Source organism: Protopterus annectens, chromosome 2.part1, assembly GCF_019279795.1.
Source record: "Protopterus annectens isolate FY-2018-M chromosome 2.part1, PAN1.0, whole genome shotgun sequence".
NCBI classification, from domain to species: domain Eukaryota; kingdom Metazoa; phylum Chordata; order Ceratodontiformes; family Protopteridae; genus Protopterus; species Protopterus annectens.
Window position 1 is genome coordinate 1469090392 of NC_056729.1, and position 24666 is coordinate 1469115057.

The 24666-nt window shown below is 39.7% G+C and overlaps 1 protein-coding gene across 1 annotated transcript in view; it reads right to left on the reverse strand.

The window, feature by feature from the left end:
• The window catches only part of KLHL5 (kelch like family member 5), a 1925884-nt gene that overhangs the window by 1664998 nt on the left and 236220 nt on the right, over positions 1 to 24666 (reverse strand). The gene's annotated exons all lie outside the window — the stretch shown is intronic.

A 24666-nucleotide genomic window follows, 5' to 3' on the forward strand; every position in this document is an offset into this window, starting at 1 on the left:
GAATTCAGGGCTATGTTACAAGTTTCTGTGTTTGCCCATACCTTATTTGGATAGAAGGAAGTTTCTCTGTTCACTGTGAGCTTTGATCAGCCTATCTGTCCCTGGAGGAGTGGTTTCAGCCCAGAAATTAATAGTTTATTGGCCATTTTGGGCTAATTTCTATCTCTTTCATTTCCCTGCTATAAAACCCGCATTTGCGTGGTTTTGCACGCTGGCCAGCGCTGGTTAGCTAGGGTATAACTATTCCTGGCTCTACAAAGTCTACTCTTCAATTTTTCCCTTGGAACTAGACAAACTTTCAACTTAAGCACTCAAACCATTCACTTTTCATACTGGCACTTGCTCAAAACTCATAGCAAGCACTAATAAACCTTAGCACTTTACCCCCCCCCCCATATGGTAGAGAAGGACAAGGCTCTCTATTCGACCTTACTAGCCAGTCAGTAAAACAGTTCACTGTACCCATCCAGGCATGTCCAAAGGGCAGTTTCAGGTGTACTCTCCAGTCCAACTGGTGAATCTGGGCATTTTGAAGCAATGTTACAATTGCCTCATGTACACAGACAACCCTCTCCTCCTTCCACCAAACACTAATACATACGAGAGATGCAATTATACAGCCAAACTGGAGGCTAAACTCTCTCAACCCAAGACTGGATCAGGCAATCAAGAGGAGAAGGGAATTACTTGCATCACACCACCAGTCTCACATAGACTTATGAAACCATCACCGGCAAAAAACACACATAAATTCACGAAAACATACTTGGAGGCTCTAAATAAAAATCTGCAAAAGCAACAGAGACCTTCAAAGCAGACATCCAAGCAACCTCCACCCCCCAACACAAACCATGAAACACATATGTCACAAAACCAGTGTGCCACACAATCACAGCCCTTAAGGCAAAATAACATACCCAACACACTAGTAATAGGTAACTCTATAGTCTGGCAAACTGACGTCCCACTCACTAGGCTGAACAAGGAGAAGGTTACTGTTAGCTGCCCTGTCGGGTGCCAGGATCCACCACATAATACAAGCACTCAAGTCACTCCAGAACAAGTACAAATATGACTCTGTCATTGTCCATGTTGGTGTGAATGACCTGAGCCATACATCCCTGGACTACATGAAAAGAGACATGGAGGAGCTCTCTGATCACGTAGCTCAGGCCGGTATGACCCTGACCCTGAGTAGCATCCTGCCCTCATAAAGAATGATACCATGGTATATAGAAAAAAAATATCAATTTCAACAATTAGCTAAGCTTCTGGTGTCCTTCAATGAGGATCCTGTGTTTGTCATCCTGGGATGACATGCTTGACAAGCCACGCTGCTTCACTAGAGACGGCTTGCACCTGTCACCCTTAGGCTTTCGAATACTGGACAAGGCTCTTTCCACCCCCCCCCCCATAGTGCCTTTTTAGGCAAGGCTCAAAAGACAAACCCACAGCCGTAAATAGCACAAGTAACAAAAAACTGAGGGTAATGCTACTCAATGCCAGAAGTATAAACCTCAAAATGCATGCACTCAAGGCACTCCTCAGTATGGAGAAATTTATATATGTGCAGGTTTAAGGCTCCAGAGAGCATCCCAGCACTACCAGGCTACAACTCATATACATTTCGGCCACAAAACCTGGACCAAAATACAAAAGGCAGGGGAGTATCCATATTCATCAAGGATACCCACACCTCCAGGTTAGTGGCACAGCACTATGCTTCAGAGATCATCCACGTGCAACTAACAATGGGCAAAGCTGCTATTTAAATTATAGCTTGCTACAGATCACCCACCATGTCCCAGGACCCCCACTCCGCATTCCTGGAAACACTGGGAAACATAAAGGTCCTGCCAAACACCCTGATATTGGGTGATTTCAATTACCCAAACATTAATCTCCCTTGCCCAACATTTCCTAGAATTTATAAACTCAAATGCCCTGGATCAACTGGCCAACACCCCCACCAGAGGTGACAACATATTGGACCTGGTCATCACCAACATGGGTGACTGGTGTTCCACACCGGAGGTCAACCCCTCGCTGGTTAGATCTGACCATAAACTAATCACTCTGGATATCCACATTCCGCCACCACCCCCGGTCAAAGAAACCACCATGAAAAACTTTTCAAAAGCAAACTTCACATTACTTGAGACCGAGGTGGGAAGTTTTAAAGCCCCCATGCTAAAGAATAACGCTGTCCAAGCTGCAAAATCCTTTATTAATGGACTCTATGGGCACCTACAAGAATGCATGGATCATGTTATCCCGAACAAAACCAAAAATCACTCCTCCAAGAAAAGGAAACCAGTCTGGTGGACCCCTGCCATAAACAAGCTATAGAATAGAAGGAGAAAACTAGTACAGAAAAGAGTAAAATCCCAAGAAGGGAAGACATCCCATATCAGCATAAGCAAGAAACTACGTTCCCTCATAAAATCATCCAAGGCTAGCTTCGAAAGAAAAATTGCCATGGACTCCAAAGATAACCACAAGGCATTCGTTAGCTATGTCAAGAATCTAAGTGGCAATTCTCAGATCTGCTCGGAGTTAGTGCAGAATGGCACAAAATACACTGAACCAACTGATACAGCCAACATCCTGGCAGACAGGTTCAGTGCAAACTTCACCCCCCTCTCACCCCCAAACGGGCCCATAACTATACCAGAAGAATGTAGTTCCCCTGAAATCACAGACACTCAGGTTAAAACAGCCCTCTCCAAAGCCAAAAACACAGCAGCAATGGGACCGGACAGTGTCCCGGGCTGTATCCTACATGAGCTCAAAGAAGAACTAACCCCTCACCTAAACACACTTTAAACTCAGCCTCTCCACAGGCTACATGCCCACAGAGTGGTGCACAGCAACGGTTATTCCATTTCACAAAGGTGGAGCCACAACGGACCCTGGGAACTATCACCCTATCAGCCTGACTAGCTTGGTCTGCAAAGCTATGGAGCGCATCATCATGGATCTCATTAACAGAGACATTGGAAACCTCCAAACACTGGACCTTACCCAGTTCAGGTTTGTTAAGGGCAGATTACGCCTCCTAAACCTGCTGGACTTCTTTGAGACAGTTACCAAGGCTATAGATGAGGGAAAGGTGGTCCTCACAGCCTACTTAGACCTTGCAAATACCTTTGATACCATTCCCCACTCAGGTATTATAGACAAGCTTACCAGCCTGAACATAAACCCCTATGTCATGAGATGGGTTGCCAACTGGCTCACGGACAGAACCCACATGGTAAGAGTTGCGGGAGCTAGGTCTGACTCTAAACTGGTTACAAGTGGCATTCCCCAGGGCTCAGTCCTAGGACCCCTCCTGTTCGGCATATACTTCTCAGAGGTACAGGCAAGCACAGGAGGACTATGGCTGACCAAGTTCACAGATGTCTGCAAACTAGGGGCTATAATTGACTCTCCGGCTGACACAGACATCCTCCAAAAGGGTCTCACTGAGACAGATACCTGGTGTCAAAACCATGGCCTCAAGCTAAATGCCAAAAAGTACATAGTCATCCCCTTTGGATAAAACAAAGTACCCACAAACTACCACATAGGTGGAAGCCCCCTAAATACGGAAGACATAATAAGAGATCTGGGGACCCAAGTAGATAGTAACCTCTCCTTTGATAATCACATTGACAAAGTGGTTAGAAAATCCTTCTATGTGGCCCACCTAATCACAAAAGGGTTTGCATCCAGATCGAAAGAGGTCATTGGGCCCCTCTATGCATCACTCATCAGACCCATCATAGAGTACAGTGCCCCATTTGGGATGTACCTTACAAGACACCTGTAGCAACTGAAAAGACCACAGAAGTACCTCATCAAGATGATCACTGGCCTCAAGCAGATGCCCTATGCAGCTCGACTGAAGAAACTCCAGCTGTACTCATTTGCATACCACCTACTCAGAGGTGATCTCTGCCTGACATACAAGGCCATGACCAACCCAGAACTGATGGACATGCTCCACCTGAAGAAAACCATATCCCTTCGAGCCACACGCTCCAGGGATCTAAACCTCAACACAACTAGGACGTGCTGGAGGGATAGATTCCTGTCCCAGAGACTTCCCATGCTCTGGAACAAGATTCCAATCTACATTAGGCAGAGCTCCTCACTAACCTTCTTCAAGAGAAACCTTGATGAGTGGATGGGAAACAGAAAGTTTACCCCAGGGATCACTTCAATGGGTCTGCTGGACAGTGGCACAGGGAACTAATCTAAGGGGGCGGCAAAAGCCAATACATTCCGGCTAGGCTTATAAATGCCTTCAGGCAGATAGCCTAGTACCTATCTATGAACCTATGAAACTATATAAAAGAATATATATATATATATATGGTTCCCATTCAGAAGCCTGAAACATCATAAGCCTGAAAATCAAAATCCTGAAACCAAAAGCCTGAAAATTCAGAATCCTGAAAACTCAAAATCCTGAAAGCCCAAAATCCTGAAAGACCAAAATCCTGAAACTCAAAATCCTGAAAACACAAATAATGCTAATATGTCACTATAAAGACACTAATATCTACCAACTGACCCTGACCCTAACCCTAACCCTAAGGTCCGTCACTATCGCACACTCACCTGACCCGCCTAACCCTAACTTACTTAAACCGCCTAACCCCAATATTTGTCACTATTGCATACATGCCTAACCTGCGCCCTAACCCTAACTCACTTAAACCGGCCCTAACCCTAAAATAAAACCAACCGCACACTTACCTGACCCCAACGCATGACCTAACACCACAGGGCTAACAATAGCAAAGCCACAATGACATCAGTATGTCTATTTTGTGTTTTCAGGATTTTGAGTTTCAGGATTTTGGTCTTTCAGGATTTTGGTCTTTCAGGATTTTGAGTTTTCAGGATTCTGAATTTTCAGGCTTTTGGTTTCAGGGTTTTGATTTTCAGGCTTATGATGTTTCAGGCTTCTGAATGGGAACCATATATATATATATATATATATATATATATATATATATATATATATATATATATATATATACATATCTATCCTACACCCTTGATGAACCTTGCATGTATACCATTTCAATCTTTCATAAAAAATGCATTTATGAATAACTATATAAAACCTTTCTACATAAAAATATACTTATAATTGCTTTCACATTCAGTTCAATGATAAAAAAAAATATATAATAAAATTATTATATATAAAACAGACAATAGTTAATGTAAAATGTTTTAACAAGTTTAAACCTGCAAAACCACCTCCTATCAAAAACTCTTGTATGTTTATCTATCTATTAAGACTCCTCAATTTCAATATACTTGAGATGGATACTATCTCATTCAGACCTGGCCACCTACTAGCATCTAAACGCAATTGGCACAATACCTCATGTTTTTCCACAAGTAGAATGGTGAACCCACCTCTGTCATCCCCTACTATTTGGTCGATGACCCTAAATTTAAATGCATGCCGATGGTTGAGGGATACTCAGGATATGTTCCTATATTCTTTCCCTCATTTTTCTGTCTGTCTTGCCCACATAAAATGCTGGACAAGACTGACATTGTGGTATATACACAACTGACTTACTATTACAGTTGTATCTACCTTTATTTTTATAAATCTTATTGTTATAGAGAAAGATGAGCCAGTAGCCATATACCTACACATACTACAAGACTCACATTTGAATATTCCTGGTGTCTGTATAAATCTCTTTTTACTTTGCTCCACCAGACTTTTAAGGTTCCTACCTCTTTTAAAAATAACTGATGGTCTCATCCGCAATTTGATTAAGATATCCTCATCTGTAGAAAAAATTCTCCAATTTTTTATAATAATTTATCTAATTAAGTAAGCTTCTCTACTAAACTGAGTAACGAAGCTTAACCCATAGTCATTAAATTCTGGTAATATATCTATGGACCTGACAACAACAGAAGTGGGAGTAAAAGCAGTAAAAGAAATGGTACTACCCAAATCGTTGGTAATCCCTAAGACTTCCAAACCTCCTGTCCTATCATGTTGACATAATATAGGCTGTATATCCCTTTAAACCTTTTTTCCTCTACTTCTTTTATAATATTATTGATGAAACTATGAACCTATAAACCTATGAATTCATTTGGGTACCCCCAATTAAGAAACATTTGTCTTAATGTCTCATATTCAGATTTAAAATGGATTATCCAGTGAAATCATACTGGCAGCTCATACCAACTGACCTTTTACCACTGACTTCTTCTGGTGGATAGGATGTGAAGTAGTGTAATGCAACATAATATTAGAATACATCTTTTTACGATGTATTCTAGCTATATAACAATGTAATTTTTCCTCCTTCACCAGAAATACATACAAGTATGTAATACTTTTGTCCCCAAAGGAGCTAGTAAATTTAAAAAAGTCAGTGGTACTATTCAACGTTTGAACCAGGTCATCAGCTGCCAGGATGTCACCTTTAAACAACATAAAAACATCATCCAGAAACCTAGTATAAAAACAAATGTTCTTCATTAATTCATAGTTGTTAAAAACATAATGAGCTTCCCAGTGGGCCATCATTAAATTAGCCACAATGGCCCTACAAGGGGAGCCCATAGCTACTTCCACTTCTTGCAAATAATAATCACCTTCAAAAATGACAAAATTTTTACTCAAGATTAAATCTAATAATTCTTCTACTATCCTAATTGCATCCATTGGGGCTCCGTGAAACCTCATCCTCTCTATGACCCACTTCACCGCTACATCACGGGGTATAGAAAAATACAAATCAACTATGGCAACCGTTAAAAAATTGATTTCACCATCAAAATTCATTTTCTTCACATTATCTAAAAATGTCCAAGAGTCCTTGCATATGTGTTTCTCCATGTGGATATATATTTTTTTAAAATACTGTCAACAAATTTCGCATTGGCGTAGATGATGGATTGCCTTGCGTTCACTATAGCACACATAGGAGGATCATCCACACATTTATGTAGTTTAGGGACTCCGAATAATGATGGAACTCTGGGAGGCATCACCCTTAAACAGTCCAAGGTTGACCTGCCTATCAAACCTTCTATAAATAAATCCTCTAGATATGAACAGAGATCTCATTGAGCTCTATTAACTTCATTAATGCTAGATTCTCGGTAGATAGAGCCATCCAGTACCTTTCTCATATATTAATTATAATCAGAGGTCTCCATAATCACTGGACCCCCTCCCTTGTCCGGTTTTAACACCTTTAAGGGTAGGGACCTTAGTTGATCCAATGCTGTCCGTTCCTTTTGTCTAATATTCAAGACCCCTTCTTTATACTCTTCTTTACCCAAGCCTCTCAAGTCCAACTCACACAAAGTTTCAAAACACAATATCCATGGGTGAACAGGTGGGTTTAAGTGCTCAATACTTTCAAAGTATTTCCCACACTAGGACTATTTACATACATCAATTTCAAGTTCAGTTTACGTACAAACATTTTCGGGTCTAATAGAGTTGAGGGTAAACTACAGTGCTTTGGTGGGACAAATGTAAGACCCTTAGCAAGTAATCCAATCAGCACAGCGTCTATCTCAAAACTAGAAAAGCTATATACGTTAAAATCCCCTGCAAGATTAGTTAATTTCTTATATTTTGTTTGACCCTCAGTGCTTAAATTTATATTAAGCATATTTACCTCTTCTTCCTGTTGGTATTGGAGCTGTTGTAATTCCTGGCTGTCCCTCTGGTGTTGTATACTTTCTGAGAGTTCCCATTGGAGCCCTGTTGAAAATCCTGCTGCCTGTTCTGTTGATTAGTATTTACTTTCTTCCAACCTAAGTTGTCATTATTGTTGGGTAATCGCTCTTCACTAAGGCCTTCTTCATTATTTTCTTCACCCAGTTGTTCTCTAACATTCAAACTCCCCTTATCTCTACTACGTCCGTAGTTAGTAGCTTTGGACTGAACCAAATTGTCCTTAGAAGGAGGGGAATGAGGTTGAAGGTATGCTGTCCCATTTTTATACTCCATTAAATCTCGATTCAACTTTTTCATTTTCGTTTCTATATTCTTTATTATTTGTTGATCGATCGATGAAAAAATCCTTTTATAATCATAAGAATATCTTCCAAAATCACTGTGTGCTTGAATTTCCCCATCCATCCTAGCCACTTCCATTGTTAACTGATCTATCTCCTCCTGATAGTGTCTGGCCATTAATGCTATCAGTTCCAGTCCATGTTTATTAAATAAAGCCAACAAATCTCCATGAAAAACGGAACCAGGCACCAGTCCATTCAGAAACTGCCAGGAACTAAGCCCTTTTGGTACCAAACCTTCCTTCCTGCATTCTTCAAAATAACCCACTTCTATTTGCAATTTTCTGAGTCTAAATAATTTCTTGTCGTAGGCTGTCAGTTTATTAACCAACAACTCCTGTCCCCCATCCGGTAGCTCCTCACTCCTTAATTCTGTAATTTTTTTAAATCGTTGGTGCTGCCTTTATCCAACTGGAGACATCTGGAGCTCCAATAAGCCCTGAGGACCCTGCATCTCGATTTGATGTACTCTCCACATGTCTCTGCAGTGGAAGGTTGCATCACCTCCCGATAGGTGTTTTCTTCCTGTTGGGTGCTTGAAGGTGGGTTCACTTTCCTCCCGACATTACGATCAGTATTAGCCAGTAAGAAGGTCACCCCTTGTTGGCTTAGAGTGCCCACTCTTTGTGACAAATCACACAAATGTTGATTCATAACTGAAATTAAAGCTGTCAATTCGCCCATGCCTTTGGAACCAGACTCCCATCCTGTTAACAGTTCCAACGATAAATCAAACAAACTATTCAAAATGCCTCCAGATGCCATATTTTACACTATTAACCAACCACACGATAAAACAAAAAACTTAGTTCACTGATACGTCACCACAAAGGCTCAGAATACTTTGAAACACTTTATTCAAAAAACAATCATGTGAAGCAGTTTTCATCCGGTAGCTTCACTGGATTTCATCAGACAAGTTTTTGCCTGTATCCCTGTCTGCTTTATCTTGGCTGAGACTGAAATTGGACTACTGTGGTGTTAACAAATTATGTCAGTCAATCAAGCAATACATGCCTAGTTTAACACTCTGAGGCAGTCCATATACAACAAAACCTAATCGGTACTTGCTCTTTGACACAGCAAATTACTTCTTGCATGTATTTAACATGTCAAAAACTCACATTTCTGGATTATCTCATAATTAACTTAAATTTCATCTGAATAGTCAATCAGTCATATCATATTTTTTTCTCATTTAACATTTGAAACAAAGGCCAGTGTAACTAAAGATATTTTGATTTTCTTCAACTGTAGTAGACTGTACATGCTGTTAAGAAACAATAAGTCTTCTAGACTTGAGCATCATTGCATCACACTTAGTAAAGCCAAGCTATTTGTATCCCACTTAGTAAAGCCAAGCTATCTGCATCACATTTAGTAAAGCCAAGCTATCTGAATCACACTTAGTAAAGCCAGGCTATTTGTATCCCACTTAGTAAAGTCAAGCTATTTGTATCATACTTAGTAAAGCTAAGCTATTACCATTTTACCAAAGGGCTTGCACTGTCTCCAGCTCTCTAGATGGTAAAACTAATTTCTTGGAATAGTGATCAGTGCTCCTCCCTATTATCTCTACTTAGCCTTAAGCCACATGCCTGACATTCATGTCCCCTTATTTCAGCCCTCTTACCTTGCTGCTTCCATTTTACTGACTAGAATGTTTTACTATACTTTTTGATTTGGGGGATTAATTTACTGATATTGGTCAGATATTTACCCACCTATGAGCAATTTAATACCTGTCTTACAAACTGCCTTATAAAGTACATAACAAACACAGTGTGTATTTATGCGAATCAATATACATTTTTTAATGTTTATATTTATTGGCTAACACACTACTTTGCATGTTCACTTTGAAATGTTTATTGCCTAATTTATACACTGATGTTATTTCGAAATCTTTCCCTTGATAAGTAGATATTATTTTGTGCGTTTTTCCTGGTCTGTAGCTGAAAAAAAGTCCATAGGCAAATCTGCTTACAGTAAATACATAAATAAATTAAAAGAAGCCTGAGAATTGCTAGTAGCATGAAGGCAGGTGACTAGAGACTTTGACACCTCTGACAGTGCACAAAAAGTTCTTTTTGAAGTGGTAAGGTTCAGATCATGCAAAACTTTGAATAACATCACAGGAACTTTAACGTTTATTCTATATCTGAAAGGAGCTAGTGGACAGAATGCTGGATATGAATAGTGTGTGCTGGATATGAATAGTGTATGTGTGTGTGTGTGTGTGTGTGTGTGTGTGTGTGTGTGTGTGTGTGTGTGGGGTGGGGGGGGGGGAGTGTATCATGAGGCTTTACTCTGGAATCTAGCTGTGAAATCCTTCACCAGCTTCCACATGTCAAGCACAGTTTAGATAATCCCTTGTAAACGGTATTTAAAGTAATTCAACCCAGAGATGACCAGGGCCTGCACAACCATTTGTTAGTCCTTTAATGGGACAATGTTGCAAATCTGTTGATATTCCTGAGATGGTAGAAATAAGACTCACACCAGATGGCACCTGTTTTTTTTAACATCAAATGGTCATTAAGGCTCATCCTGAGATTATTTATTTTTTGACACAGTTTCCAATTTATTACATCTGCAAATGATGCAATACATGAAGTTAGGAGCAATGGCTGTGGCTTTATATGGTATGAAAAGCCATGACTGCTGTTTTTGATAGGTTTAGTCTGAGAACATTAGAATTCATCCAGGAAAGTATGTCTCCCATGTACCCTTCATTAGGTCCAGAGCAGGCCACATCCATCATTAGGTTAAGAGCAGGCCACACCCTTCATTGGGTTCAGGGCAGGGTATACACTTCATTAGGTTCAAAGTATGCCATATCCTTCAATAGGTTCAGAGCAGGCCACACCCTTTATTAGGTTCAGGTCAGGCTATACCCTTCATTAGTTTAAGAGCAGGCCACACCCTTCATTAGGTTCAGGACAGGCTATACCCTTCATTAGATTCAGAGCAGGTCACATCCTTCATTAGGTTCAGAGCATGCCACACCTTTAATCCCATGCATGCTTTCACCTATGACACAGACTTTTTACCAAAAGGGATGACAATGCACTTTTTGGCATTGAGCTTGCAGCCATGGCTTTGATACCAGGCATCTGTCTCAGTGAGGTCCTTTTGTAAGATGTCCACATCATTAGGTGTTTTGATTATAGCTCCTAGTTTGCAGTCATCTGCGAACTTTATTAGCCAAAGACCTTCTGTGTTAGCCTGTACTTCTGAGAAGTAGATACCAAACAGGAGAAGACCAAGGACTGAACCCTGTGGTACTCCACTTGTCACTGGTCTGAAGTCGGATTTGGAGTCTGCTACTTTCATAGTGTGGATTCTGTTAGTGAGCCAGTTGGCAACCCATCTTATGACATAGGGATTTATACCTAGTTTAGTGAGTTTATCTATAATTCCAGAGTGGGGGATGGTGTCGAAAGCCTTGGCGAGATCAAGATAGGCTGTGTGAACCACCTTACCCTCATCTACGGCTTTGGTGACTGCTTCAAAGAAGTCTATCAGGTTTAGGAGACATGATCTGCCTTTTACAAACCCGAAACGGGTGGGGTCCAGAGTTTGGAGATTACCAATGTCTTTGTTTATGAGTTCCATGATGAGGTTCTGTTAGGGATAGCACGATCCATGCACTCGTGTAAGTGCTTATAAAGTGCATTTGTGTAGGATTCAGCAGTTGTATCTCTATCAACCATATGCATGGGTGTCGTGAGGTTAGCCACTTCTGTCTTAAGAGGCGTGAAGTTGGCTTTGGAGAAAAGTTTTATGGTGGTTTCCCTAATGGGGGGCAGGGGCAGGATGTGGATGTCTAGTGTGATTAGCTTGTGGTTGGATCTGACCAACAAGGAACTGACCTCTGGTGTGGAACACTGGTCACCCATGTTGGTAATGACCAGGTCTAGGATAGTGCTGCCCCTGGTAGGGGTGTGGATAAGTTGATCCAAGGCATTGGAATTTTTGAATTCCAGAAAACGTTGAGCAAAAGAGTTGGTACATGAGTAGTTTTCCCATTTAATGATGGGGTAGTTCAAATCACCCATTATTAGGGTATTAGGTTGTACCCTAATATTTTCAAGTGTATCGAGAAATGAGGAGTGGGAATCCTGGAGCATGTTGGGGGATCTGTAGCAAGCTATGATTTGGATTGCAGTCTTGCCCTGAGTTAGCTGCACTTGGATAATCTCGGATGCATTATGCTAAGCAACTAGCCCGGAGGTGTGGATATCCTTAGTGAATATGGACACGCCTCTGCCTTTAGTGTTTTGGTCCAGGTTAGGTGATCAAAAGGTGTGGCATGACTTATAGCCTGGTAATGCAGGGGTGCTCTTGTGGTATGAATTATAGCCTGGTAATGCAGGGATGCTCTTGTGGTATGAATTATAGCCTGGTAATGCAGGGGTGCTCTCTGGGCCTTGAATCAGGTCTCTGTCTCTGCACAGATGTCGATGTTCTCCATTTTAAGGAGTGCCTCGAGTGAGTGAATTTTGAGGTTTAGACTTCTAGCACTGAGTAGCATTACCCTCAGATTTTGCTTTCCTGTTCCTGTTACGGTGGTGAATTTGTCATTTGAACCTTGCTTAAAAAAGGCACTATATGGGTGGCAAGAACCTTAGCCAGTATCCAGAATCCCAAGGGCGACAGGTGCAGGCCATCTCTGGCAAAGCATTGTGGTCTGTCGATCATGTCATCCCAGGCAGACAGATACTGGATCCCCTTAGAATGATACCAGAAGCTTAGCCAATTGTTGAAGTCAATCATTTTGTCCTTGTACTGTGGTATCATTCTGGGTGATGGCAGGATGCTACTCAGGGCTAGGGTCATATCTGCCTGGGCTATAAGATCAGAGAGCTCCTCCATGTCTCTTTTCATGTAGTCCAGGGAGGTATGTCTCAGGGTATTCACACCAACATGGACAATGGCAGAGTCATATTTGTACTTGTTGCAGAGTGACCTGAGTAAATGCATTATGTGGCGGATTCTGGCACCTGACAGGCAGCTGACAGTGACTTTCTCCTTGTTTAGCCTGGTGAGTGGAACATCAGTGTGCCTGACTGTAGAGTCACCTATGACTAGAGTGTTGGGTACGTTGTTATGACTTATGGGCTGTGGTTGGGTGGCACACTGAGTTTGTGGGCTATGTGTCATTTGGGTTGTGTTGGGGAGTGGAGGTTGCTTGCGTTTCTGCTTTGGAGGTCTCTGTTGTTTGGGAAGATTTTTATTGACAGCCTCTGTGAATGTAGGTGTGTGTTTTGTGTTTCTATGTGTGTGTTTTGGTGGTGTAGGTTTTGAGGGACTATGTGATGAGTGTGGTGTGGTGTAAGTGTTTACCCTCTCCGCTTGACTGTCTAGTCCAGTCTTGGATGAAGAGAACTTTGCTTCCAGTTTGGCTATATAAGTGCATCTCTCACAGGTTGTAGTGTTGGGTGGTAGGAGGAGAGGGTTTTCTGTGTACATGAGGCAATTACTGCATTGCCCCAAGATGCCCAGATTCATCAGGTAGACAGGAGAAAACACCGGGAGCTGACCCATAGACATGCCTGGATAGGTGCTTATCATACCTCTCAACCTGAAAACATCAAAAATCTGGACAAGGCCCATGAAAAATAGGTACAAATCTGTATGCCTATTAACGTAAAATTTGCATACATAATTAAGTAACTCCACCCACTCCAGTAGGATTGTGGGATACCAGCTTCCAAACGCAAACTGAAGAACAGACAAATAAAATATGGCACCAGAGTCTCCCTGCAGCCATTCTAATGCCCAATTACCTGGCTATTTCGCCCCATTTACCATAAACACTAATGTGTACATACTGCTTTACTTATACAATGATTATTTTGATTTTATTTTTACATTTTATAGTACAATGCACAAACATGAATAGATATCTGCTAAACAAAGCAACACTGTCTTACAATGAAAATAGCCTTGGCATTAAAACTTCTCTGCCCTTGAAACTCACATTCATTGAAACAGCATTGAAACCCACACCACATCCAAAGAAAATGCATCTAGAGTACCTTTGGGCTGTTTTCAAATCATAGGCCCCTGGCTTGCACACAAAACAAGAAACATACATGCTTTCTTTGATACACCTTCCTGACTTTATTAAATTATATTCCTTGTATAATACAGCACACTTGTTAGACTTACGTTAGAGCACAATTTAAAATGTATTGTTTGAACATTTTTCCAGTAGGCAATGAAATAAAATGCATTAACCAATATTAACAAAACTGCCCAATTCAGAACATTTCCATCATAGAAGTCTACTTCCACACAATATATATATATATATATATATATATATATATATATATATATATATATATATATAATGACAGTAGTGTAAGCCATAGGCGTCTTGCACAGCTTCTCACACTTATTTTCAATTTCAGTTTTTTTTGGGGGGGGGGGTAAAAGGTCAACAACCAGGGACACATTTTAAGCATTGCTTGTATAATTCTGGAAATTTGCTAGAATAAAATGTTGTGTTACCACCACACATTTCACTGCCAAGTCTTGAACCCAGCAGGACCCTGTGTAATCAGAGCAACATACCACTACGCCAAATCACAGTTTCTAGAAAGACAGAAAGACTGAAACTTAAATGGCCATTATTTAGTGAATTCAATTCTCACTTCTCACCATAGATCTCAACCTCTTAGCACAAAAAACCTAGACAAAGCCAATAATGGGGGAATACAGAATTCAGTTCTCACTTAGCTCTTAATGTCTTAGTACAAAAACCTGAACAAAGCCAATAATGTGGGTATACAGCCCCAACATAGGGACAAATTTCAAATACTGATCTTACAAACTTTAGAAAATTGCTAGACTAAAAGGTTTTGTGTTACTATTTATTTTCTGAAGAATGCGAAGTCTGAAATTCAAATGCCTGTCATTTAATGAATTCAATCCTAAATTGACAGATTTGTCACTGCATTGCCACAAAAATCCTGAAAACTCACAGATTTAATGAGGAGTACAACAAAAATGAGGCATAAACTCACAAGTGGTGGTGGCTAGGGACTTTAGACTCTTTTACCTTGTACCCATGGTACAGGGTTTGAGCCTGAATACCTCTAGCCACGAGGTGTATTGATTTGGGGGGAATTTTCACTCACACACACACAGTCTGTACTCAAACATCCTGTCTGCTAATAGCTTATGGCATGGGTGAAAAAAAGCCTCAGTCTAACCAACCTAGCAAGTTAAAGCTATTAAATAATTACATAAGAAAGAACTACTAATACTGTGAATAAAAAAATGCTAAATATATAAAAATTATAATTTTTCATTATTAGACAGACATGACTTGTTGGTATGCATATACAAAACAAGTCACGCTGCACAGATGACAGGAGGTACACTTTTGCATTTGCACCATTTATTGACTCATAGTAAAGGGCATCAACACTAGTGCAAGACCTCATAAATTGGTAACTTGCACTACTGGGGCAGTGGTCATTTGAGCCCCCTACCAACCTAGCTCATAAATACTGTAGTAAAAACACTGCAGAATGCATAATTCATCACTAATAATAAGATGAAAGCGCATATCCTGTACTTAATAAAACAATGGTATTAGTGACGACTTAAGAGTTCTGCAGTGTTTTTACTGGTTTGTGTTACTGGTGGGCTCATAAATAATGTACATACTTAACAGGAGGAATACATACACACACACACACACACACACACACACACACACACACACACACACACACACACACACACATACAAGCCGTTTCCCCATTTCACAAAAAGCAAGTTCGTATGTATGCCGACTGCTGAGCAAATACGAGAGTGAGAAAATGCCTTGTAAATAGACTTCATTCTATTAAAGAGAGCTTCTGCACCAGCCATCTGGCATAAGATCCAACATTAATAACCCACTGCTGGCAACAAGTCCACTAAATAATGACACAAGCCCTTGGGACAGACTTACTGCATGCAAGACTGTATATAACATTTTAAAAAGGTTCACACTAGATACACACAACTTTATAATAGCCAGTATGCATAAATACCTGTGCGCTTCTCACCTTATAAATCACAGACTAGGTTTAAAGAAACAGAACTTGCCGTGTTAAAGTGAGGAGTGAAATATGCCTTTACAAAATAGAAGCATATAGCTGCTGTCATGTTGTGCTTGTGGCAGGCGCATTGGAGATTTAAAAAAGAATATTGGAAAATAGCCATTCATTTAACGTATGAACGAAATACACGTTTCAGCAAAGAAAAGGAAAGGAACAAAGTGTTTCTAGACAAGAGATTAGAGCACTTTTTAACTAACCTTATTACTTCAAGCTTAAGGCAATTTAAACCTATTATAGCATTAAAGACTTCTTTCTAAATAAAATGCATACAGCATTGTTGCTGTTTTTAACTTTCCCAAATGTGAGCATGGTGGCTGAAGGGAATTCAGGTTAATATACTGACACACTTAACAATGCCGCGTCATTGCACTACACGCTTGACTGGTTTGTTTCACTAACAAGATGTACAATCACAGCAGAAAGTAAGTAGTAACAGAAAGCAGTTGCTTCCCCATTAGTTCAACTTCTGCTCCAAAGCAGTAAACTACCTGAAATCAGCAGTTGTTGACATGTTTGTCATTTCCATTCCTTCCCATGAGCAAGCAAATACAGTAGCAAGTTCGGCTCCAAAGACTTAAGCGCTTGCAACTATTTTCTGTCAAAGTTGAAAATTCATTCCACGCTTTTAGCTAATCCAAAAACATGAAAAAGCAGACGTTTCCTTGCTCAATTCCGACAGGCTGATGGGGCTGACGTCATCGCGCACATGATGACGTCAGTTCCAAAACGCGAAAAGAAAATAATTTAAAAAAAAATCAGGAAAGAAGGGGTGCCACACGGGAATCGTGGCACCCCATTATTTGGACCCCAAAACTTGGTAAAAAACGAGGAATTCGGTACAGTTGGGAGGTATGGTGCTTATATATTTTTTAATATAACAGTAGCAAATGAGCAAACTGATCTAAACAAATTAACCAATTAATCAATAAAAAGCTAAAAACTGAGCCCTGTTCCAGCAGTCTTCGGTCAGACAAGTTCTAACTGCACACTCCTGCCACTAGCAAGAAGGGGAACCTTCTCCAGAAAAAGATGGCCTGGATTAGTGCTCAAGTTATACAAACAAAGCTAGATTCAGCAGGTCTGAATCTAGTCTTGTGCTACAGCAAACAAGGCGTACCAATTTCATAAAGAAACAGTAGAAATAAGCAGGCACAATAAGCCTTTAACCAGAAACTCCCAGCTCAGAAGGGCAGAATCTACCCTCTCCTCCCACAAGAGTGCAGATCACACTACCTTCTTAATGTAAAATAACTGGCCCTAAGCCCAAGTGCTTAAACCAGAACTAATACACTTTTAGAGTACCAGACACTAAGCCTTCAATCAGCAACTCCCAACTTAGAAGGATGTAAGCTACCTGTTCTGCCACAACAGTGAAGACCTCAAACCTTCTTAATGTAAAACAACTGGTCTGAAGCCCAAGTGCTTCAACCAAAGGCTTAAAATCTTCTTCTTCTTTTTGGCTTTTCCTGGTTAGGGGTTGCCACAGGGGATCACCTGTCTGCTCATGACTGACAGTGGAGTTTTACAGTGTCGAGTTGCCAGCCCAGCGCCCAACCATCCACAGAAGGCACACACACACACACGCACTCACACCTTGGGCCAATTTAGAGTGTCCAATCAACCTACAGCATGTCTTTGAGATGTGGGAGGAAACCGGAGCACCTGGAGGAAACCCACGAGACCACATGGAGGACATGCAGACTCTGTACAGAAGGCCCCCCAGCTGAGAATCGAACCGGAGAACCTCTTGCTGTGAGGCGGCAACGCTAACCGCTACACCACTGTGGCCGAAAGGCTTAAAATAACAGTTACAATTTAATCAGGCTACTAGCAAGCAGTAATAAATGCAGCAGAATAAATACAAGTGGGTACTTTTAAGAAGAGGCAAAAGCAAAATAAGGTAATAAAGTAGGAAGAAACACAAATACAGTAAAAGAAGATGAATAAGTGCAAATTTTTTAGAGAATACACAGTTGCATGGGAGGAAGGCATTTTTTTCACTGTATCTGTACTTCTCTCACCCCTACTCTCTTTCTTGATATCCTTTGTATTACATAAAGATTTATTTTGTTTACTATTTTTTCTTTCCATTTATTTTACAATTGCATGCATTATGAGCAGGATCTAGACCTGCACCCATCCCTCTGGCAAGGCCTGTCAGCCCCCCAGGGTAGGTATCACCTCCACCACCATCACCTACAACATCTTATTTATTTATTTATTTGACATTTGTATACCAGGAAAGTCCAACTGGGCCAGAATTAACCCATTTTCAGTGAAGGCCTGGGGAGAAAAGCTCCATTATTGTTGTAAAAAATATACAGGGTGGTCTAAGTTGGCTTAACAATAACTCAATATACATATACATAACACCGACAGGAGAGAGCTAACATATATGCAAAAACATAGGGTAACATGTCATAGCATACAGTGATTGCTTTTGGAAAGACATAATGTATAATATATGTGGAATTATAGGAGGAATAGCCTGTGTACAGAGCAAGAAAAGAGGAAAAAGGGGAAAGAAAAAAAAAAGAAAAAAAGGAATAGGAGTAAGCAATAGAAGGTATAGAGAATAAAGGATAGTATTAGCCTGGGGTTGGGCAGGAGCAGATGTAAGATTTGGAAAGATATTCTTTAAGTGAGAGTTTAAAGAATGAGTGATTTTGGTTTGCTCTCATAATTAAGGGAAGGGTATTCCAGATTTAAGCTATGGAGAAAGAGTACAGACTTTGGCTGGCTAATTTGCTAGGTCAATGCTCAGTGAGAAGTGGCTTATTTTCTGATCTGAAAGATCTCTTTTGTATGTAGCTTTGGAATAGTGTCCTAAGAGTTGGGCAGGCCATAGGTGTATGAATGATTTTGTATGTCATTTTAAGTTGAAGGAAGGTAAGGTATTGTAGGAGGTCAAGCCACTTGAGAGTGTGGAGGGGCATACAGTGATGTATGTGTGGGGTATACAGTAATGTGCTGAGGGGTATACAGTGATGTGCAGAATATTTTGCATCAGTGGTAAATTTTGCAATTTTATTGTAGCATGTTTTCAGCTTATGTGTTAGGATAGTTTGTATGTTTGTATATACTGGGGTACCATATAAAGAGTGTGGGTAGAAGGTAAGTAGTTGCAAGGGTACGCTTAGTGGGAGTATCTAGGTATTGTCTGTGCTGGTAGAGAATTCCCAGGTTCTGGTGTGTTTTTTAATACTATTTTTAATATAAAGATCAAACTTAAGATCTTCATCTATGGTTACACCTAGTAGTTTTGTATAGGGAACTACTTCAATTGTGAGAGAATGGATAATTAACCTTTGTTTAGAGAGAGTGTTTTAGGGGTCAAAAGTAGAAGTTTAGTTTTTGAAGGGTTAAGTAACAGTTGATCATTGCAAAACCAGGTTTCAGTGGGAGTAGAAACAGCTTGGGTAATTTGTTGAAGATTAGACAGAGTGTTGGAAGAACAGATGATAGATAAGTCATCAACATATTGTATGAGTGAACTCTGACAGGAGGAGTTATGTAAGTCATTTATGAAAACATTGAATAAGAGAGGACCGAGAATAGAGCCATGGGGGACACCAGCGGTAGTATGTTGGTATGTGGAAACAAAGAGTTTTACCATTTGACTGCCTGCTGTCTGTTGGACAGGTAGCTTGTGAACAACCTACTAGAAGGGGAAGATAGACCAAGGTCATTGAGCTAGTGTAAAAGAAGAGGGTGAGCAACAGTGCTGAAAGCTTTTGAAAGGTTAAGAAATAAGGAAGAAATAAGTTTCCCTGAGTCACATGCTTTGTTAGCTGTGTCCATAAAGGATAGTAGAGCAGGAATAGTACTGCCAGCTGGTCTAAAACTATGTTGTGTGGAAGTAAGAAGCTTATTTTTAAGAAGGTAGGGGAGGATTTATATGTGGATACATTTTTTGAGAAGTTTTGAGATGGGTGACAGTGGGGCAATAGGACAGTAGTTGGAAATCTCAGTGCAGTTGCTTCCTTTGTGTACTGGTATAATAAATTATTTTTTTCCAGATAGTTGGGGCATAAGTTTCTAGAATATATCTGTTGATGAGGATGGTTATTGGATATGCAATGGCTTTTGCTGTTGTTTTAAGATATTCTACAGGAAGGTTGTCTGGAGAGTTAGAACAGGTTTTAAGCCTGAGACTTACTCTGTTTATAGTGTTAGCAGAGACAGGCTGTAGATAGCATGAGAAGTAGAGGGTAAAGTGATGTAATAATTTATGTACGAGTCAAGGGGGGAAGGAGGTGGAAAGTGTTGGGGTGGAGTGGGGTGGGATAGTGATAAGTTGGATGAAGGAGGGTTGAGAGTGGGGGAAGAGATGATGTGGAGAGTAGGATGTATTTGAGGTGACATTCAGTATACTCTCAATAAAGTGAGCATTGAAGAGGTTGGCAGTTTGTACAGGGCTTTTATCAGGAAGTGGACTGGGAATACTTTTTTCCAGGGTTGAGGAGAGATGTAATAGAGGACCAGAATTTCCTGGGATTTTGTTTATGGTTAGATTGTAATTTTAAATAGTAGTCTCTTTTATCTTTTGTTACAGATGTTTTTGTCTGGTTATGTAGCTGCTTAAACTTTATTAGGTCTGAGGGGGTTTTGCACATGAGCCATAGTTTCCAGAGTCTATCTCTGTTTATCATTAACTCTTTCGTTGTTTTGGATAACCAAGGTGCATGGTTAGTTTTAATTCTTTTTCTTGCTAATCTGCAAGATTGTTTTGGATATCCAAAAAGGTTGTATTAAAGTAGTTGACTGCTTCAAACAGAGGTAGTTTTCTGAGGATAGATCAGTTCATGTTTTTTAGTATGTTGAAGTTGGAGAGTTTCTGAATAATTTTGTAGTGATGTTCTTTAAGAGGGTGAGAAATTGTTCAAAGGACAAAGATAGGGAGATGATCACATAGTGTATGAGGGAGGGTATCTGCATTAATCGACTTGCTGGTGTCAGAAACTAGAATCCAGTCAAGGATGGAGCCCTGAGTGTTGTTGTTATTAAATCTAGTGGGAGTGGTGATGAGCTGAGTAAAGTTTTATTTTTATGCTAGAGGATGGGAATTTAGAGGTAAAGTTAATGTTGACGTCATCTGGAATGATAGTTTCATTTTTAATATTATTTGTAATCCAGAATAGTATGTCTTCCAGGATAGGAATATTCATTCCAAGTGGAATATAAATTACTGTAATGCATAAACATTTAGTATTGTTGATTTTTAAGGATGTAATAAGAAGTTTGGCATTATGAAACTGAGAGATAGAATTGGTATAAGGAGTGATATTATATGAACTGAGATAGAAGAGTGCTAACCCTCCAGCTTTCTTGTGTAGCCTGTCTGCTCTAATTATGTTATAACCAGGACAGAGGATCTTGGAGTCTTTAATTTTAGGCTTAAGCCATGTCTCTTTGGCAGCTAGAATGTCAGGAGTATTATGTGACAGCCAGCCATGGAAGTTGGTAATTCTATTGCAGATACTCTGTGCAAGTTAAGTGTGACTATATTTAGGGTTTTAGAGTTGAGTACTGTTGTGGGGTGGGCAGAGTATTAGGATTTGGAAAAGCTGAAGTAACAGAGGAGTTGGGATTGGGGTTACGATGAATATCTCCACACAGAGAATTTAGGGTGGTGTGGTGGGATGGCAGTTTTGTATTTTGTTGTACAGGGATATAATTTTGAATAGGAAGTATGTGATTCAGTTGAGAATATTTGGAATTTTTGGGAGTAAAAGAGAGTTTAGGTTGAATAGACTAGCATATATTACACAGTAGCTTTGTGATATAGATAGGTAGGAGTAGTCTGTATGGGAGAAGTTGAATAAGAGAGTGTTGAGATAGGATTTAAGGAAGTCGTGGTTGTTAGGAGGAGAAGAGTTAAAGAAAGGAAATGATTTGTTTTGGGAAGTAGACCACGGTATGAATTGGATTGTGAGAGCTCATAGGAAAAAGAAGAAAGTAGATAAAAAAGAAAAAAATGCAAAAAGACAAATTAGCAGGGCTTAGAGTGGGGAGGGACTAGCAGAAGAGGAGTTACGGAGTGTAGGCTAGTAATTAACACTCTTAGGGCATAGGTGTCAGTTAGATGGGTGTGTTTGATATTGTTGCTTGATGTAAGATTGGTTGGAGTTAATGAGGTGGGAAGACTTATATGATTTAAATGTAGAGATAGAGGGGGTGGATGGGAATTGGTGGTAGGGTAGCAGAGCAGAGTGTGCCCAAGCAAAGTGAGGGGGGACGGAGGAGGAGGAGGAAGGGCCTGACCAAAGAAGTGTACTAGATGAGAAAATCTATCATTAAGTTATGTCTTTCTCAAAACTTCTTGTGGAGGAAAATCTACTCATTTATGTAGAAGTAGTAGGTGAGAACAGACAAAATAATATTTCTTTCTTGGCTAATTGTTTGGTCTAACGTTTTGATTACAAGAGAAAATGAAACAGTAGACATACCAGACTCTTTTGCTTAAATGTTGTCACTGGAGTTACCTAGTATATAGTTTTAGTATATAAATATATATATATATATATATATATATATATATATATATATATATATATATATATCTACGATAGAGCTAAACCCTATTTTTCAGCATATAGGGCATCTAGTAATACCAGGACATTTGATAACAAAAGAAGTGTTCCCCTGTGTCTTACTTATACTAGGGACAGCAAATTATTAAATTATATTTTTGCTAGGAATTGGCATATTCTTCAGTTAGATCATAAAGTGGCAGAGTTAGTGGGGAATAGACCATGGATGGTATATAAGAACATGAAGAACATGAGGCCTAGGTTATATTATCCAAATATGAACTCACAGTTAGTTCCTATACATAAGGGTATGGGCACAGTCAAATGTGGTCAATGTTATTTCTATGAATATATTCATGAAGGGACAGGGTTTATATATCCTGACACTGGTAGATCTTATTTGTTAGAGATAGATGCTAACTGTAACTCCAGGAACTTGGTCTATCTTGCTCGCTGCTGCACTTGTGCATCATTTTACATCGGGAAAACAAACAGAAGGTTAAGAGAGAGAATCAGGGACCACATTTATTGTTTGAGGAGGGGGCATGTATATAGTGTGTAGCCAAACACATTCTGGAGTTAGGCAGCCAGCACCATTTTAAGTTTAGTGTCTTGGAGATTTTACATGAAAACATCAGGTTAGGGAACATTAATAACATCACTGATAAACGAGAATTAAAATGGATAATAAAATTTAGTGCACACCTGGGGAAGGGACTTAATGACCACAAAACCATTACATCAAAGCTGAAAAATAGATGATTAATAAAATAAAGTGAAGCAGTGTATAATTTTATTCTTTATTATATTTATCATTGATACACTTTTATTGCCTGCATTTTTTATTGCCTGTATTTTAATGCCTGTATTTTCTCTATGTAACTTGGCAATGAATGCATTACTTGTTGTTAATTAGAAATGATTAGTGATAGGCTGGTTTAAAATGCATGGATGGTTAAAAGCATGAGTTTTATGGCTGTTTTTATTAAGGTCTGAGGAAGCAAACTTACTGTTTGTGAAAGCGCTTACCTAAAACATTTTTAAGAAAGACTGTGGATTTTGTAAATTTGGAGACTCTGCTGTGAGCTGCTGGAAATGGTTTTTGCTGTTATTTACTTGGTTTGTTAATATAGAGCAGTGTTCTTTTGTGTGGATTTTTGCTTCTGTTTTGTGAGTTTTGCTGTTTCCACCTGAAGCATGGCAGAGGAACAGATAAGAATGAACAATGGAGGTAACCATCAGATGACTTATGAAGCAAGAACTTCTTTAACTGATTTGCTAAGGGTAATGGACAATTCCTTTCTGGACAATATAACAGTAAATACTGCTTGTGGGCATATATTAAATACTGAGTATATGAGGATATGCAGACAGTACGTAATGCTACAACATGGCTAGAAAATTATTTTTTTCACTTAAAACGACTGCAGTACCAGAGATTACATTTTGAAGCATGTGATACAATGCATATAATACCACGGGGTTGCGTGTCCTAATTATGCTGAGCTATGGTGACTCCTACCCTAATCTGCTGGCCAAATGGCAGCAGATAAATCTTGAGACAAGCCATGCTTATATGAAGCTGCTTATAGATCATTTTACACCTATAGAAGAGCAGTTGGGTGTAGAAATACAGCAGCAGTAGTATACCATCATTCAACAGATTTTAGGCTCAGAGGGAGCAGAGACTCAAACTAGGAATGTTATGGAGCATGGTAGTCTCTATGAACGTAAATGAATACAACAGAAGAGAGTGAAGATACAGCATGATTGTCAGGACTTTGAAAAGGGGCAAGTCTTTGCATGGTCTAAATCTAGACTTGCTCAGCCTAATAATGTTTTAAACATTGATAATCATGTAAGGAATGGACAAAGAGGTATACTGATTACCTTGGTGGAAAATACTAATGTTCAGCTGAATGCCATGAATATGG